Source organism: Macaca mulatta, chromosome 4 (genome assembly GCF_049350105.2).
Source record: "Macaca mulatta isolate MMU2019108-1 chromosome 4, T2T-MMU8v2.0, whole genome shotgun sequence".
In the NCBI taxonomy this organism is placed as follows: Eukaryota; Metazoa; Chordata; class Mammalia; order Primates; family Cercopithecidae; genus Macaca; species Macaca mulatta.
This window is the reverse complement of record NC_133409.1, coordinates 181,903,368-181,916,804: the sequence shown is the minus strand read 5'-3', so window position 1 is coordinate 181,916,804 and position 13,437 is coordinate 181,903,368. Positions and strand designations below refer to the sequence as shown.

The 13,437-nt window shown below is 46.2% G+C and overlaps 1 long non-coding RNA gene across 1 annotated transcript; it reads right to left on the bottom strand.

The window, feature by feature from the left end:
- Positions 1–1,461: 1,461 nt before the first annotated feature.
- On the bottom strand, positions 1,462–12,055 carry LOC144340766 (uncharacterized). The gene is made up of 2 exons (XR_013417092.1): positions 3,780–12,055; positions 1,462–3,694 (listed from the first exon to the last, which is right to left on the bottom strand). It is a non-coding gene; the product is annotated as an uncharacterized LOC144340766 (long non-coding RNA).
- Between the last annotated feature and the right edge of the window lie 1,382 nt (positions 12,056–13,437).

Sequence of the window (13,437 nt, the reverse complement as noted above, 5' to 3'; positions counted from 1 at the left end):
AGAAAGAAAGAAAGAAAGAAAGAAAGAAAGAAAGAAAGGGGTCTGCAGTGAAACAGGGATGGCCCAGCAGTTCCTGCTCTCTGGTGACACACACTTACAAGTGGGGACTTCTCATCAAACAACCCTCCTGTTTTCCTACAACAGGCCCCAAACAACAAAAATGGCCTTTTCCCCATATTGACAAGAAAGGAGAACTTCTTAGAATAATTCACTTTCCTTTTTTAGCTTAAAAAAATGCAAATTCAATGCATTCACATGACTGATAACTTCCCAGGTATTAGGAGACTTGGTTGGCAACCAATGTACAAAGATTCTGCTTTTCTCTTTACTAATTTTTTTTTAATTCTTTTGACTACAATAGTTGAGTTGCCTCAGTTCTAGAAAGGAGACCAGGAAGAGTCCTTCAATAATTCTTTCCTGCTTTTAAACAGCACAATAGTCTCCTCTTAAATAACAGACTTTATAGTTCTCTAATGAAATGATTCAATTTTTGTTATACTTTAAGAAGACAATTTGTTAATTCTTAATGTTGTCATCAACAAATGGCCCTAATAAGTAGCTTCCAAGAGGATCATGATCAAAAACATAAAGATGTAACTCTCCCCGGATACAAGGACCTCTTTCAAATTGGCAAGGATTCTGATGTCATGAAATGCTGGTGGTTGTGCAATAGTTTCTGCACTGTATCTGTTCGACATTATTAAGATGGATGGGTGATTAGAAGCAAATGTTGTTCCTGTCATTTGCCAACTTATACACAGCCTGGAAAAGAGAATTGTATCAACCTTCGTTTTTGGTGAACTGCAGCCAAACATAAACATTAACATAATACCACATTTCCCTTACCATTCCTGGACCCTCTTTGTCACTGTTTTCAGGAACAGTTTAACTTTGAAGGCTTGCCATAATTGAACCTTTTTATCATATCTGTTTGAAACCCAAAATGCTATACAATTAAACATCTTTGACATGTATTTGTTATTTCTGATCACCAATTTCTAGCCATGAAGGAAGAAGTAGAAAAGTTTTGCAAACTTTGGCTGGCTCTGCCCACTGCAGTTAAATGTCTGGTCATGCTCAAAATCACAGAAGTTGCCCCTTCAAGAAAGAACTCAGAATGAAGACACTAAAGAGACCCTAGTCTAAATTCCAGCTGTGTCTCACAGCTGGGTGACCTTAGGGAAGCGGGTCATCCCTGCAAGCCTCCTAAGGACAAGGGTTGGGCTGGAATATGTCTCACACACCTCCCTACAGTTCACATCAATGAAAACCCTCATATAATGTCAAAAATAACATGCTAATGTGTTTTTTGTTTCTTTTCCCTAAACTCAATCAACTTGAGATCAAGTGTGAGTCTCAAGGACAAGTTTCAGTATGCCATTCTTCAACATGATTAAAGTACTTACAGACACTTTAATATATTGGATGCCTTGGGGTACAATGGACATACACAACGCGTCATCCTAATGGGTTGTAGCATGTATTTCCAATTGTCTTTCCCCCACTGTGCTCCTGACAACTTAAGTTTCTCACAAAATCCCAGCTTTGGGAATTAGAGGAGCAAGCTGACTTCACAGGCAGGAGACAGAAGCTGGGCTATTTTCAAGCGATTTCATCATAAGCAAGACATTCGGGGCTGGGTCCCACGGTGGCTCCAGGCCGCTGCTCTGGGTTGACAGGATCAGCTCAGTCCTTTGTTTATTTAAGAACAAAGTCCAAAAGCAATTCTCAGGGTAGCAGAGTTGATATAACCTAAAAATGCAATCGCCTGGGTGCTCCCAGCACTTTGGGAGGCCAAGGTAGGAAGATCATTTGAGACCAGCAGTTCAAGACCAGCCTGGGCAACAGAGTGAGATGCCTTCTCTACAAAAAAATAACAAGAACAACAAAAGAGTAGCCAGGCATGGTGGCTTGTGCCTGTAGTCCTAGCTACTTGAGAGGCTGAGGTGGGAGGATCGTTTGAGCCTAGGAGTTCAAGGTGCAGTGAGCTATGGTGGTGCCACTGCACTCCAGCCTGCGTGACGGAGAAAAAAATCCTGCCTCTAAAAAAATTAATAAAGGAAAATAGAACATAAAAATAACAATGTAATTAGCACCAAGGGCCTCAAGTCATGGGAACACATGTATATGTGTTCGTACAAATATAACATGAGAATACTAAATCTAAATGTGGAAACATTGAAGGAAGATAAATATGGCAACTAGAGAAAAGCCCTGAGAAAAACAACTCAAATAAGAATAAATATTAGTATTTAACAAAGTGTATCCCAGGTAAGTTCTCAGGCCCAGGGAACGTATGAATAATAAGGGGTGACACTATCATCCCCACAAATAGACCCTCCCTTACTTAGGGGAGCTGGTACTCTCCTGGGGAAGTCAACATCTGTAGGAGGCGTACTGTAGTCCCAGCACCCTGACTCCCTCCGGGGAAGCCGCCATCTATGGCATGCGGTGTGGGGGTTGCCCTCAATTCTCCAGGACTCTGAGCCTTGAGCAGGGGCATTCAGGGGCCAAACACAAGTCAGACTGATTTGCTCCAGGGGTCCTAGTGAAATGGTCCACCAGCTTCCGCTGTGGGCCCTGGAGCTTCCTCAGCTCCTCTCCATGCTGGGGAAACCCTTTCAGTCGAGTCTTCCTTTGCTCGTTCGTCTAGATCTGCTTCTGTTGTTGGTTACCTCCCCATGCCTGTGCAGTCAGCCAGACACAAGGCGAGGAAGCCAGCATGGTCAGCCCGCTCTTGCCCCTGTCCTCCATGAACGCTTCTCCTTCTACTGGCCCTTTTGGCAACCTCTGTGCCCAGCTGGGGGATGGAGGGAGGCAGAAGCCAGGGGCCATGCAAGGCAGCAGCAGCCACTCTGCAGGCAGTAGCTCTCTCCCCATCTCGGGGATAAACGCCACGGGCTGCTGGTCCCCAGTATGAACACCCTCTGAGGTCTCAGGCTGGGTAAAAGGTTACCTCCTTAGGTTCCATGTACATGACACGCTGAAAACGGCAGAAGGAACAGAAATCAGATCCGCGGTTGCTGAGGGCTATGTGGGCACAGCTCTAAAGGGCACAGGGGACCTTGGGGTGAGGGAAACACTCTACATCCTGATGTGGCTTCAGGACTGCACACACTGGCCAAACTCAGTGCCTAGAAAGTGGAAGTTTTTGCTGTATGTGAATTATGCCTCAACAGCCCTGACTCCACAAAGCCATTCTCATAGAGTGAAGGGTAACACTTGCTGAGTTGCCCAAAGCAGGGCACCTTCCCAACAACAGTTTACCTTAAAGGAGATACAGCTTTATTTGCAGCATTTCCACTAACTAGGGCTAGTTAGGGGGCTGTGTTTTCAGAGCAAAGCTAAACTTCCCAGCACCTCTTAAATCAGACACAGTATGTAGCAGCCCCTTCCCACTCTGGGCAAAGCCTAGAGTCTATGGCCCTGGTGCCTGCTGCGCTTCAATACAGGCATGCGTCAAGCACCGGCATCTAAAAGGGGAACCATGCCAGCATGAACCCTCCCCACGTTCAGTTACACTGTCTTCTTCAGCAGGTACATAGGCTGAGGAAGCAAAGGGGGACTCAGAGCCCACAGCACACATGGAAGAGAATGTGGCATTTCTGTAGAATCACGTGCTTCCGGAAGCCTGGATTTGTCCACAGGGTAGTTCCTGGGGGATGCTGCCAACCTTTAAGGCCTGGATGAGCACCTGCAAGGAAAAGTCCCCAGAGGGGGACTGAGATTGGACACACACAGGACTCTGTGGCCCCACCCAAGCTATCCGACACACTCACCTTCCCTGGGCCGGGTTTCCAAAAGCAGCTCCAATGTGAAACAGATCGAGCACAAGCAATTCCCTCTGCTCCATGACCCCTCCCTGCACCCTGATTCCATAACCACACGTGTAAGAATGCCGGGGAGATGTTGTGCAAACCAGGCACTTTTGACCCCTTGCGGCAGTTACACACAGTCAGCAATCTGAAAAAAGTAATTATTAGTTCTCCTATTTATTAGCTGAGCCCTTTTGAGTAATAGCCTCTGGGGACATTTATAAATGCAATAAAAGACCTCATCATGGTTAAGTGCAAAATGATGTGGCTCATTCTAGATTCTTGCTGAAACAAACCCTCAAGCCCAGGTAGTTCCTCTCCCTGGAGTTGAGAAAGGTAAAGACTTCGACAAGCACCTTCTCCACTCTTGTGTGACTTCAGCACCTACTTTAGAAATATTTGTTGAGCTCATTCAGGGGGTTGAAATCAGTAGGCTAAGTCAGCCAATTTGGATCCAGCAAAGATGAGTCTGCGCCCATGTTATCTAAAATGCAACCTCACGATGAGGTGTGACTGAAAAGAGATGTCTGGCAGCCCAAGTCCCCTCTTCCATGAGCAAAGTTGAAGTGTTTCAGCTAAAAGATTGGGGCCGAGAAGAAATCTTGCCCAGTAAGGCTCTTTCATGAGTCACAGGAAATTAAAACTACCATATCTTTTAGTCACAGTTGATTCAACAGAATCGAGACCCAGCCCACATGCAGGTCCAATAGCTGGCTGTTTGCACAGAGTGATTCATGAAGGGAGCCCAAATTCTCTCGATAAGATCTCTCTCCACACACTTTTCTGTTTGCCTCACGAATCCCAAACCCCCACCCCAGCTCACTCTCCTGCCTGAAATATCACCCTTTGAGTCATTCTGTTGTTACATAATAAAAACAGGGCATAAGTTCTACAAAAAGGAAAAAAATGGGGGAAGGGGGACTGGGCGGAGAGACACAGGGAATATTAATCCATGACAAACACAATGTCCCCTTCCTCACACCTCTGTTAATTGCAAGGTCCAAGTGAACCAGCTTGTGAGCCTTGGAGGACTCAGTGTGTGTACTGAACACAGCTGTCTGCAGACAACACAAATGGCAGTCTGCAAAAAGAAAACCCTGTTGTCAATCTTAGCCTGTATTTTCTGCACCTAACTAGCAGAGGTGTTGGGTGTGAATGAAACAATCCATGACACTTGTGGTGACCAGCAGTACATTCAATCCATACAGCAAATGTGATGTTAAGTTCTGCCACCCATAGGTCACGATCAGTTTTCCCTTCTGGGGGTCCCTCTTCCTTTGTCCCAGGATGTGAATCAATGCCAGTGTGTAGACACTCCAAAACTTACAGTGGGGTCACCACCCAATAAACCCATTGCAAAGTTGAAAAATTGTAAGTTGGATTATCATAAGTCGGGGACCATCTGTACTTAAATAAATGCGCTTTTAAATTCCTTTAACAGATCAGTTTGCTGCTGCCTACAGCTTTTTACCAAAGTGATAAACCAAACACAGGCTTAATAAAATATGCAATCTATATTCAGAACCCAGGCTCCAGGGAAACGGGAGTGATGCAGAGCAAACAGGTAGGACTGCTGAGGTCCAGGCTCCTCACTCCCTCCCCTCACTTCCTCTCTCTGCCCTACTGGAGAAGGAAAACACTTTGTTAGTGCTAAGCCTGCCCAGTAGCCAAAGCCAGGCTTTAGCTCTAAGTCAGAAGGAATCTAAAGGATAAACAGGATCCATGTCCTCGAACATATCAGCTCCATTCTCTGTTCCCTGCCAGACCCAGGGAGCAGACTGGTTCAAACAGACAGCTTCCCTGACGTGTCCTACTAGAGAAGCCTTGAGTCTTGCACCTTCAGCAATGTTCACGCTGTTCTCCTGGAGGAGGCTCGGGGGACGCCTACTTAGACGCCGACAGCCCAAGCCCTCTCAGCTGTGTCAGGATGATGATAATGGGTGCACGTCACTCCTTTCCTTAAGGGGAACCCTTTTAGACTTTACATCTTCTCTGGAGAAAAGGGTTCTCCCCGGGCCTGCCATGCAGTTATCTCTAGAGAGGCAAGGAAGGCATGGTGGGCAGGCCGGGTCATGCACCATGAAAGCCAGCAGTGGGGCAGCAAAGCCACAGTATCAAGTCTTCAAAATAAGGAGCAAGAGGCGCAGGGGCAGCCCCAGCACGGGGAGAAGACAAACGGCAGTCTGTAAAAAGAAAACCCTGCTGCCATTCTTAGCATTTTATCTCTTCTTCTTTTTTTTTTTTTTTGAGACAGAGTCCTACTCTGTCGCCCAGGCTGGAGTGAAGTGGCGCGATCTCGGCTCACTGCAACCTCCACCTCCCGGGTTCATGCCGTTCCCCTGCCTCAGCCTCCCACCTCACTAGCAGAGGTGGGAATGGGTATGAATGAAACAATCCGTGACCCTTGTGATAACCAGCAGGGTCATAACAAAATTGCTAAGGGAGGAGATCTTAAATGTTCTCACCACAAGCAAATGAAATTCATGCAGCAAATGTGATTTTATGGCAGCCAAGCTTCCTGGCCCTGAAGTGGAGATCAAGCCGGGCTGCACCCTCAGCTGCCAGGGGACTCCCTGCTGTGGCAAGGTGGGGGGGGACCCATCCGCTCAACCCCTCTCTCAGTAAAAGAGTTGGAACACAAGTTAACTTGGTAGGTGCCAGAAATACCAGTAGGGGAGGAGGGAGGTGAGATGGTGAACAGAAAGCAGCAGATACAGGGCGAGCTGTGTCCAGCCAGCTACTGCTGAGAGTGACTAGTGCTGAAGGCCATGAGGAAACTCTGGGAATGGTGGGATACACCTGCCTGGGAATGATTCCAGCAGAGACCAGAGAGACAAGGGGGTGACTGGTTAAGAGGTCCCCGGGTTGGTGGGGGCATGTCTCGGCTGCCATGCATTGAGCTGAGCACTTCCCGTGCCTTCAGAGAGAACCTTCTAGCAGATAGGGCAGCTGAAAGCATTTAATACTCACCCCCACCGCAGTTCAGCCCTGCAGGCTCTCTGCATCCACACCAGGCCCTTTCAGTCAAGACTGGGATCCTGCAGTAGGGACAGTGATCTAGGAGATGGCCTCTGACTTGTAGCATTTGCTAAATTCCAGGGTGAAAATGTACCCACAATGGCCCACCTCAAACCATCAGCAGCTAAACACTGGATGGGACGTTCCTGCACACGCAACCCCTGGCTGCTGTGCCATGAGCTAGTAGGAGCCTGCTCCAGCACACCACAGAGGCTGAGACGGGGATCCCCATGGTTTAGAGGCTCAGGTGTTGAGTCACTGGCCTTTGCCTGGGGACAGGGGTGGTCCCAGGGATCCTACCATGGGATCTTCAATCCAGTAATAGCTCTCGTGCCTAAAGCTGACTTCTAAAGTTAAAGATTCCAGAGCCGACAGACTGTAGTTCAGTGATTAAGAGCGTGGACTCTGAGGCCAGCCTGCCCACGTTTGAATCCCAGCTCTGCCATGTGTCATCTGTTGTAACCTTGAGCAGGTAACCTCTCTGTACCTCAGCTTCCCCTCCCATAAAATGGGGATAATAGTAGTAATGACCTCACAGCATTCTTGTAAAGGTTAAATGAGTGATTATATGCAAAGTTCTTGGAACAGTGCCTGACACATAGTTAGCACTAGTTAAATTTAGCTGTTATTATTTAGAGATGGAAATGAACAGTGGATAAACCTGAACTCTAAGAGCATAATAAAGTTGTGTGGTTCATCCTGAAGACTCTGCATTTCTATCAGCTAAAGTTACACCTAGAATTAATTCTGGGATATAGAGGAAGATAGAGCGAGATAGAGAGAGATTAATAGTCTCCTTTATGAAAGGAACTTTTTAATGCCACAATAAATGAAGCAGAGATCATGGAAGGGCAGGTCTCCCATATTTGAGGGTTTGTACAGCACCAGGCTCAGGTTAAAGACTGATTAGTTCTTTATTTTATATATGGTTGTAGACAAAGTGATGATTTGGTATGCATGCATTATGGGTGATTAAATCAAGCTAATCAGCATACCCATCAACATATACTTATTGTTTGTTTTTGGTGACAACATTTAGGATCTCCTCTGTTGGCAATTTTCCAGCACACAATGCATTATTATTTACTATAGTCATCATGCTGTATAACAGATCTCCAGTATGTATTTCTCCTAACTGAAACTTTGCACCCTTTGACCAAGATCTCTCCAACACCCCCACACACAGTCTTTGTTAACCACCATCTAGTCTCTATTTCTATGAGTTCAACTTTTTTAGATTCCACATATAAGTGAAATCAGGCAGTATTTGTCTCTGTGTCTGGCTTATTTCACTCTGCCAAATGTTCTCCAAGTTCATCCACCTTGTTGCAAATGACAGGATTCCCTTCTCTTTATGGCTGAATAGTATTCCATTGTGTATTTATACCACCTTTTCTCTCTCCATTCATCCACTGATGAACACTTAGGTTGATTCCATGCCTGGGCTATTGTGAATGGTGCTGCAATGAACATGGGGGTGCAGAGATCTCTTCAACATGCTGATTTCATATTCTTTGGATATACGCCCAGTGATGGCATTGCTGGATCCTATGATAGTACTAATTTGCATTCCTACCAACAGTATACAAGGGTTGTTGTCCTCCATATCCTCATCAGCATTTATCTTTTGTGGTTTTGATAGTAGCCATTCTAACAGGTATGAGATGATATCTTCTTGCAGTTTTAATTTGCATTTCCCTGACGATTAGTGACGTTGAGCATTTTTTTTTTTTTTTTTTTTGTGACGGAGTCTCGCTCTGTCACCCAGGCTGGAGTGCAGTGGCTGGATCTCAGCTCACTGCAAGCTCCGCCTCCCGGGTTCACGCCATTCTCCTGCCTCAGCCTCCCGAGTAGCTGGGACTACAGGCGCCCACCACCTCGCCCGGCTAGTTTTTTGTATTTTTTAGTAGAGATGGGGTTTCACCATGTTAGCCAGGATGGTCTCGATCTCCTGACCTCGTGATCCACCCGTCTCGGCCTCCCAAAGTGCTGGGATTACAGGCTTGAGCCACCGCGCCCGGCCGAGCATTTTTTCATATACTTGTTGGCCATTTGTAAGTATCCGTAGAAATGTCTATTCAAGTCTTTTACCCATTTTTAAATTGGGTTATTTGTTTTCTTGTTATTGAGTTGCTTGAGTTGCTTATGTATTTCAATAATGGATGTCATACTTTTCTATCTATGGCTTTTGGTTTCTCGTACGCTTTCAATACAATAAAGAGATTCTAGATGAATTATATGAGTAGGCAATCCAAGGGTAAGATGAAATTCTTCCATGGACCTTAGTGCAGTTGCAAAGTTTTGTGGGCACCTCAGTACCTGCCAGGCACCATAGCACTAGAGAAAAAGCAAAGGCACAACATAGTCCCTGCACTTCGGCTCTCCCTGTAAACGTGGAGGTGAGTCCCAGATACCATGTGGGCACATACGAGGTGTATTGCGCTCAGGCTGCCAGGATTGAGAGAAGCTTCCTGGAAGCAGTGGTCTCACACTGAAACCTGAACGATGAACAAGCTGCAGTTAAAGAGCCAGGGAGCGGAAAGGAAGCCTTCGGATGGAAGGAGCAGCACGTGCACCAGCATGGAGCCAGGGGAAACAAGCCTACTCAGGGAAGGGCAAATCGTCCACATACACGCACTGGAGGACCAGTGGCATGTAGCAAAGGATGTCAGGGAGTGAGGTAGACATGAGCCAGACCACGAGGACCTCACTCTGCATAGTGGGGAGTAGCCAAAATGCCTTTAGCAAGAGACTGACATCATCCTCTACAAAGATGATTATGGTAGCTCTGGGAAGAACAGAATGGAGGGGACACAACCAGCAGCAATGCTAGAGGCTACTGCCACCATCCGAGTGAGGCAAAAGCACTGAATCAGTGTGCCATGGTGGGGACGGAGAGCAGGCAGGGTCCCTGCAGGCTGGGAGACCGCAGGAGGCGGAGGTCAGGAGGAGGACCCTGGATGGGCAGTGAGGCCATCTGGGTAGCCAGGGAACTAAGGAGGAGCTGGCTTTGCACTGTGTGTGTGTGTGCATGCATGCAGCCATTCAGGCTCTTCATGCAATGCACACATAAAGGGGATGCCATTCATGTCACAGTCATAAAAACTTTGTATATCAATGATAATAATTTTTCACCAATGAAAAGAAGGTATTTTGAGGAAAGTGTGCATTTTTCTAACTTACCCAAAACACACCATAGGCACTATCCTTGGCCCAGACCACAGTGCAGAGTTGGGTTTTGGACACGCTCAGTTTGAGTCACTGATAGGACGTCTAAGGGCGGCTGACAGGGAAGCAGGTGCATACGCTTGTCTGGAGTTCAGGAATCATTTGGGCTGGAGATGTAGATAGGAAATGTCAGCACGGAGATAATTTTTACAGCCCTGGGAATAGACAATAGCATCCAGGAGAGTGTGTTCTTAATTTAGGGGCATAAGGGTCCTCTTTGGAATTCAGGTGAAAGAAGTGTGCAAAAATTAAGCATATGTGAAACTCTATTTATGTGGAGGAGTGAGACAGGAGAATGGTGCAGTTCCTGGGGTGTTGCGAAAAGTGCTCCTGAGGAGAGGGAGAGGGCAGGAGAGCCGAGGAGGTGACAGGTGTGCTGAAAACATGAGTAAAGGAATCTGCGAAGAAGAGAATTGGGGAAGGTGGAATCACGCAGGCAAAATACGTGTGTTAAGAAGAGAGGAGGTGTAGTATAGGTCCATTACAGCAGGGAAGTCGGGGATAATAAGGTCTGATACAGCAGCTGGACCAACAGTAACCCTGGGGTGCATCACCGCAGAGAAGTGAGGGGCTGTGATAGGCAGGGATGGGCTGAGGAAATGGGGTATGGCTGGGGGACGGGAGCAGGGACTGTGACAAAGATAAACATTCCCCTCAAAAACACTGACTACGAAGGGAGAAGATAGACTGGGGAGAGCTGGAAACAAACAGAAGGCACAGAGAAGCTTACCCTGCCTTTATAAGCAAAAATGCTTGAACCTTCTTAAATGTTGCTGGGAAGAGTCAGGAGAGAGCAGGGGCTGTGGGGCTAGACCAGGGGGTGGTCACAATCAAGAAGGCAGGGCCCGACCAGGAGGATGGGCCTGTCAGTCACACTCCGCAGGAGGGTGGGGGTCTGAGAGCCTTGGCCAGGCCTCTTGTTCCCTGTCCCCTGGTCCTCCGGTCCCTTCATTTCAGCCTGAGTTGAAGGTGCCCAGGTCGGGAGAGGCTGCCCACCCTGTCCAGGGCTCTCTAGGGACTGCCTTGGGAGAGTTGGAATACAAGTTGGAAGACCAGTAAGGGGCAGGGATGGAGGCTCCTGGGACCCTCAGACAGGTGGCTTCCAGAGCAACAAGTAGACTGCAGAACTGATGGAGGGGGTGGCCGGAGGAGAACATGTGGTTGGTTTGGATTCCTTAAGCTGATGTGAAATTAAACTTCCACTGGAAATTGTCCGGCTACTCATCGCGTCTGGGCCTATCTTTGGGGCAAAGGACAGACAGTGTGAAATCATGGAAAGGACAGAGTTTGAGGTCAAACGGTCTTAAATTAGGCCTCAACTGTGCACTCAATAGTTGTATAATCCCACACTAGGTAATTCATCTATTTGAGCCTCTGTTTCTTCATCTGTAGAGTAAATTCAGTGGACTTGGGCTTGCAGGCCTTGTAGGACATTAGGATGAAATTCTAATTTATATATATCTATGTCTATATATCTATATATATACTGCACACCCAAACCTATTTGTTGAGTATGGGAAATATTTAGTATATGGTACAGAGTGGATACTCAACAAATGGTAATCAGCATTAATAATAGTAAATGTGCACCTTAACCTTTAATGAGGAAGTCAAATCCTCATCAATCAACCTATAATTGTTACACAAATTACACAGTTTACCATGAGGCAGACACTTGGGGGAAAGATACCTTCAGTAACTTTTATCTAAACTACCTGGAATTTGATCTACAGGATTATACTATTTATGTTGCAAATCGAAGTCATATAGGTCTTTGCCAACATGCATATTCTATCATTCATGCCAAGAAATATAAACCTCTGATATTACTGATTAGTGCAATTAACTTACTTGGTCTTTAAAGGGAAAACACCCTACACGTTTAGAAACTATAGGAGGAACACTAAAAACCTAGGCTGTATACTGAACGAGATGTCTTGAATCTCCCATAAGAATTTTCATCTGTTGGCCAGGTATGGTGGCTCACACCTGTAATTCGAGCACTTTGGGAGGCCAAGGCGGGCGGATTGCCTGAGGTCAGGAGTTCGAAACCAGGCTGACCAATATGATGAAACACCGTCTCTACTAAAAATACAAAAATTAGCCAGGCATGGTGGCAGGCGCCTGTGGTCCCAGCTACTTGGGAGGCTGGGACAGGAGAATCGGTTGAATCTGGGAAGCAGAGGTTTCAGTGAGCTGAGATCGCGCCACTGCACTCCGGCCTGGGCAACAAGAACAAAACTCCATCTCAAAAAAAAAAAAAAAAAAAGTCATCTGTTAAACCAAAAACATACACGGCAAAATTGTTATTGAAATGAGACTAACAAAAAAGTTTTTAATCTCCTTATTTTCTTTTCAAGCATAACCAGATGGAAAAAGATAAAGATAATTCATCTGCTCAATTGTTTTTTTCAGCTCAGTGATTCTCTGTCTTCCATGTTTATATTGTCAAAATAGAAATAGGTCCTATTAGCTCTAAGGTTTATGCACATAAGTAAGTGATTAATCCCATTTTAAGTTTGTGTTTCTCCCTTTCCTCTATAAGCCCTCAATTTTCCATTTTTCTCTCACCATCTTCTTGCTATCTTTCCCTGTACTCTGGAGACCTCCTTCAAAGGTCAGCCAGAATAAGAGCAGAATTTTTTTTTTTTTTTTTTTTTTTTTGAGACAGAGTCTTGCTCTGTCGCCCAGGCTAGAGTACAGTGGTGCAATCTTGGCTCACTGCAACCTCTGCCTCCTGGGTTCAAGTGATTTTCCCATCTTAGCCTCCTGAGTAGCTGGGACTACAGGTGCAGGCCACTGCACCCAGCTAATTTTTGTATTTTTAGTAGAGATGGGGTTTCACCATGTTGACCAGGCTGGTCTTGAACTCCTGACCTCGTGATTTGCCTGCTAAGCCTCCCAAAGTGCTGGGATTACAGACGTGAACCACTACGCCTGGCCCAATAGCAGAATATTCTATCCAAGAAGAGAGTAAACTTCTGCCGGATCTTGCAAAAAAGCCTGCCCAGATCCTTTTAAATTCCAAGGAGCCACCAAACCTTCCCTCCACAGCTTGTCACTGGAGCAGCAGGTTGATTTGCAAAACCATGTGGAGTGAACAAAATCTTCTCAAACCCAGTCCCCACCTCACACCATTCACCAGAACACACGTGTAAAACAGCGGAGATTTCTGTGTGTAAAGTGAGCCCGTAAGAACTCTGGGAGAAAGCACGGAAGAGTCATAAGTCTTTTTTGTATAAGCAGGGCTCATCTGTGCACGGCACAAACCCCAAATGCTTTGGAAGAAAAGGTGGGTACTTTTGAGTCTTTAAACAATGTAAACTTCTATTTGTTTAAGCAAAAGACAAATGAGAAACATAGCTGTGGCCTATCT